The following is a 6,000-nucleotide window of genomic DNA, read 5'->3' as shown; positions in this document are numbered from 1 at the left end:
TAATTTCTTGATTACTCAGAGAAATTATCCAGTTGATAAATAGTATCTGTGAGAGATATAAAAAAAGAAACAGATGAATAACAACATTGATTATTCAGGATAACTAACATCTGTCCTCAAAACAAGTAGTTAAGGTGCATGATGGCGTGTCCTTTAAATCAGTACACCCCAACCATTTTGGCACCAGGGACTGGTTTCATGAAGACAATTTTTCCATGGATGGAGTGGAGAGAGGGGATGGTTTCAGGATGATCTGTGTGCATTACATTTATTATGCACTTTATTTCTATTGTTATTACATTGTAATATATAATAAAATAATTCCACAACTCACCATAAAGTAGAATCAGTGAGAGCCCTGAGCTTGTTTTCCTGCAACTAGACCATCCCATCTGGGGGTGATGGGAGACAGTGACAGATCATCAGGCATTAGATTCTCATAAGGACCCTGCAACCCAGATCCTTTGCATGTGCAGTTCACAATAGGGTTCACGCTCCTGTGAGAATCTAATGCTGTTGCTGATCTGACAGGAGGCGAAGCTCAGATGGTAATGTGAGCCACAGAGAGCAGCTGTGAATACAGATGAAGTTTGGCTTGCTGGCCCGCCACTTACCTTCCGCTCTGAGGCCTGGTTTCTACCAGGCCATGGAATGCTACATGTCTGTAGGCCAGAGGTTAGGGATCCCTGCTTTAAATAATCATCAATGAGGTGTTTCAAAGAGAATTTGTCTTTGGAACTGTGTATTTGGTAACTAGCATAAGAAGACCTGCTAGTGGATTACAAATTAATCAATAGCTCAGCATAGAGGAAGGAAGCCTTTAATTAGAGACAGAAATACATTCAGCCACCTGTTTGATCTTATCGATCTAGGGAAAGCTCGTGGCAGTCACAGAATGTTGAAGACCCGGAGGCTGATGTGATGTGTGGTCAGATCTGCAAAACTGAGAGAAAGCTGGAAACATTTTTTTTTTTTTCCTGAATTATCCACATCGGTTTTTAAAAATGCCCAGGTTTACTTTAAAAGCATTATTTGGCTTCCAGGCCAAATAATTAGGAAAAAGGGGGTGTTTTTTAACCTTGGTTTGGGTTTGGGGGCTTAGAGACGGCTTCTCTTTTATGATATACAGACCTCCAATATACCTCCAAATAAGTGAGATGAAAACACTGTTTCTTCCTGTGAGTTGAAAAAGAAATCTGGTGGGTTTACAGAGGGAGGAAATGATTTCTGGCTGCATGGCGTGTAGGAAATGTGAAGACTGCTTCTGCACCCCATAACTGCTATGATCAAATAATGGCCTTTCTCTGCTTGGTTTTGAGATTTAGAGGTGATTTGAGTATTTCAGTGTAGAAAAATAGTATGTAGTTTAAAAATGCTTATGGGAAAGTGGAAAAAGACAAAAAGGTGTAGAGAAAACAAGATCAGTCTTAGTCACTAGAGAATCTGTGCAAACACGAGCACTTGGGGCTTCTTGGAGATGGTTACTTTTGTATCAAGCACAAGGCTCCATATGCTCAATTTGTCCGAAACTCACCCATTCCCAGATTCATTCACATATACGCATCAGCGTTTCAATGTTTTATTACTTTATTTCATGTTAAGTGATTATTCTGCACAAGTTTTCTCAGGAAGTAATTGTATACAATTCTAGGAGTTAAAGGTAGACAAAAATAAGAGTAAAATCCCTTGATCTGCAAGTGTTAATTAATTTTGCGTAACTAAGCATTATCATGTGAAGATGGATTGAAGTTTCATAACCAGACATTTTTCACGCAGCTGTGATCAGTGAGTTTCTCGAATAGCAAAGACAAACAATTTGCGTATGCAAACCAGTACAGCTAACAATGTCTTAATTGTTGTTATTTAAATGAGGAGCAATTAATTTGCATTCATATAGCATACTAGCTTTCACTTAGTTAATTGTATAGATCCAAATTCCAAAATAAAAAATAATGCGTATACGGCTCTCATTTGCCAAATTCAACATAAGCTAAGAATTTGTAAATTAAGAAACTTGTCAGATGAATTCCCCTCTGGTGGGAACCATTCCTCTCTCACTAGTGAGTTCTCCCATTAAAGACCTTGACTATGGTGTAGAAGTCTTTTTTCCCCATTTCTGAAATAAAATTGGAGAACTTTAAACAATAAGATAAAAGTAACTATGAAGAAAAATCCAACACACAAAAAGGTAACAATGGAGCACAATTTGGAGTTCAAATTCCTGATCCGCATAACATCTGAGCTGAGTTTGAATTGCCTCCCTCACTTGCCAAACAACTGGTCCTGCATTCTTCTCAGGGCTCTGACTCCCAGCTCATCTGCCAAGAAGCCTCTGGCATGTCCCGAGCTCACGAATGCAGCTGTTGGGCTTGGATTACCCTCGCTGCATGATTTTCCAGATAGACCCTTGGTGGTACCTCTTGGAGGAGTCCCCAAGGGAGTGGGCAGACACTGCAGACTGGTTTCAACTGCCTTCTTGGCGTAGAGGCTGGAATATTAAAAATGACATCTCCTAGATTCCCTTGCAGTGAGAGTTTGGGATGTGATTTAGGCTCTGCGAGCAGAAACATTTGCTCAGGACTTAAATTTGAGGTGGACAACAAACCTCCTTTCCATTGAAATGGATCCCAGTGAGCCAGCTTGGCACGGGGACCCTTGTGTGCAGAGGCAGTTTCCATCCCTCAAGGTACATATTCCCTGTGCCCGATTGCGGCAAAAGCAACCACTCTCTTGCCTGCCAGAGACTGCAGTGTCGTTTGAATGTTATTCCTAAAAGCACAGCGCAGAGTTTTATTTTGCAGCTTTCCCAATGATTCTGGAAGGTGTTTACTAGCCTGTGATAAGAATCTCTTCTTACGTAAACTAGCCAGAATGGAGTCTGTTCTTTGCCAGTAAATTTTTACTCTAATTGGTATGACTATTTTCAGGAAAATGGGCTATCTGGATTGTTGATCTTATCAGATTAAGTGTGAAAGCAACAAGGATATTCTACCTTCACAATATGGGTTACCTGTTTTTAACTGTGCCAGAAAGCTTAATTTAAAATAATTTGATGAGCTCACGGTTGAGATTTTCTTTGAAAGAAACAGGCAGAGGACCACAGCACTTTCCTGAGTGTACTCATGTCTTGTAGGCATGGGGCTGACACAGCTGTCAATCAGGCATGGTCTGTCCTCGTGGGCCGCTGAATTACAGCCCAGGTTCTGCCTTTCCAGCTTTCCCATTCGTTGTGTGTGTGTGTGTGTGTGTGTGTGTGTGTGTGTGTGAAAACAGGACAATTCTGGGAAAGAGAGGATTAGAAAGAGAATGTTTGGGCAGATTCAAACCCCAAAGAGGCTTTGTCACCTGCAGAAGCAAGCCCTGCTCCCATGAGGCTTAGTGCAAACATCTCAGCTGGGTGATTTCTAACAGGGACCACACTTCTCACACACGACCATTCTCTCGTTGCCTCCAGACTCTTGATTTCTCTCTCCCTTTTAACTCCAGAGCCATATCCCAGCAAGGCTCAGGGGGTAAATACAGTCTTACCTGGGAGGAGAACGCTTACAGACTCAATGAATTTCGAGATGTTGCCAATGAATACCAGCAGAAGCCAGAGAAGCATGGGTGAGAATGAATTTTTAAGGTCTAAACTAGGAAGAAGGGAACGCAATTTTAGACGAGGCTGAATTTCTCAAATTAAGGGCACTTACCAGAGATTCTGGATTCAGTGTACCAGCTCAAATAACAGAGAGTGATTCTAAACATTTGCTGGGAGGGCTGGCTGAAGCTTGCCCTCAGGAAGTCGCTGTTCAGACTCAAGGACTCTGAGACTTCAGAGTGCCTCATGTTAAGGCAAAAGAGGGGTCTAAATGACTTCAGGAGCTGGGAGGACTGGGGTGGATCCTTCATAAGGAAATTGTTCACTCACCTGTATTAGGTCCCAATTGCTGCTGTAACAAAGTCACAAACATATTGTCTTAAGGCAACACACATTTACTATGCGCCAGTTCTGGAGGTCAGAAGTCCTAAAATCAAGGTGTGGTCTGGGCTGTGTTCCTCCTGGGTACCTTGGGTTGTGGGTATCTATTTTTGCCTCTTCCTGCTTTCTTTGATTCATGTTGCCCTCCCCACCTTCAAAGCCAGCAGCGTAGCATCTTCAAGTCTCTTTCTTTCTCTCTCTCCCATCTCTGCTCATCCCACCACATCTTCTTCTCTAACTCCGATGCCCATTTCCTTCTTGTACATTGGACCTAACCCAGTCGTCCAGGATAATCACCCCATCTCCAGTGCCTTAACTTAATCACACCTGCAAAGACCCTTTTGAAATACAAAATACATATGCACAGGTTCTGGAATTATAATAACATCTTTGGGGGACAATTATTTTTTTCTATGACACCCTCTAATGATGTCCCCTGAGAGAGGCCCGATGGTTACTCTTTCATTAAGAGGTTGAGAAATCTGCCAACAAGAGGAAGGGGAGGGTCTTCATAGAGTGCTGAGGGGTGGGCCTCTGCACTGAGGGGCTGAGGTGGGAATACTGTAGCTCAGAAGGGCTCCTGGAGTCCTGGAGTGGCAGAGCTAGAGATGGAACCAAAGCAAGCATGGCGACCAGGAATTTTTGAGGGATCAAAAAGTTTCCTGGGCAACAGCCTATCTGCAGAGATGAGCATAAGGTACATAGATATGACCTAGATCTCAGAAATATGCTCAAGAGACAAAACTACCCTTGGCTGTTGGGAGAGAGAGGCAAAGTTCTGTGAGACTTGTTTCCCAGCCTATATTCCGTGAGTGCTAAGAAGAAAAGGGATTGAAAATAAACAACAATGATCAAAATCAGCAACCAAAATAAGGCAATAATGACTTTGAGAGGTTTTCTGCTTTGCTTTGATTTTTTTACTTTTGGGAAATGCAAAAAAGTCTGGGATTTTGGGAAAAATATAAAAGGAGCATTGGTGCTCCAGACTTGGAGGCTGGCTACGGTGGTCAAAGGCAGCATAGCACCAGTGCTGTGGCCTCTGTGTCCTTGTGGTGACATGGTTGGGTTTAGAGGCATAATCAGTGGCAGTTACAGGAGATGACAAAATACCCTCCAAAGACTTAATAGGAATAGGTACGGGGGATGCATATTTTTAGGAGGACAGAGATTATGCAAAAAATGGGAAAATATTATCTTCAGAAAAATGCTAATACTATTAACTAACATTTATCACTTTTTATGTGCCAGCCTTGTACTCAGCACTTTACATGCATTTTACTTATTTATTTACTTTTTTTTTGAGATGGAGTCTTGCTCTGTTGCCCAGACTGGAGTACAGTGGTGCGATCTAGGCTCACTGCAAGCTCCGCCTCCCGGGGTTCACGCTATTCTCCTGCCTCAGCCTCCCGAGTAGTTGGGACTACAGGTGCCTGCCACCCCCGGCTAACTTTTTGTACTTTTGGTAGAGACAGAGTTTCACCATGTTAGCCAGGATGGTCTCGATCTCCTGACCTCGTGATCCGCCCGCTTTGGCATTCCAAAGTGCTGGGATTACAGGCGTGAGCCACCACGCCCTGCCTACATGCATTTTATAACTTCATCACTATTTTCTCAATTTGTGAGGAGGAGGTAAGGGAGGCTTAGCAAAGTTAGATAATCTGCGTATTTATCTTTAGGTGGGAAGTGGGGGTGCAGAGACCATCGCAGGGTCCTTCTGTACAAAATTTGACAACTTCACTGCAGGCCACCCTAGAATTGTACCTCATGGGTCCTCTGTGACTTGTAAGGCTTCTGAAAACCGAGTTATACTCCACATGGAAACTGAGGCTTGCTAAGGTGAAATAACTTACCCGAGGTCACATGGGTTCTTATTTCAGAACTGGGACAAGAATCTAGGTTTCTGACTTCCAGACCAACGTTGTTTTGGTTACAATATACTGTCTGATTGTAGAATCACTCAAGAGGGGAACAAAGCTCAGGAAATGAGATCAGCCCAGTCTCCATGTGTTGAAGCAGACCACAGATCCTCCCCAGATACA

The 6,000-nt window shown here is 42.9% G+C and overlaps 1 pseudogene; it reads right to left on the bottom strand.

The window, feature by feature from the left end:
- Nucleotides 1-2,262: 2,262 nt before the first annotated feature.
- Nucleotides 2,263-6,000, bottom strand: part of LOC115900298 — a 54,614-nt pseudogene continuing 50,876 nt past the window's right edge.

The sequence above is a fragment of the Rhinopithecus roxellana genome, chromosome 11, assembly GCF_007565055.1.
Source record: "Rhinopithecus roxellana isolate Shanxi Qingling chromosome 11, ASM756505v1, whole genome shotgun sequence".
NCBI lineage: Eukaryota > Metazoa > Chordata > Mammalia > Primates > Cercopithecidae > Rhinopithecus > Rhinopithecus roxellana.
Note: the sequence above shows the minus strand (reverse complement) of the source record. Positions and strands in the feature narration are given on the sequence as shown.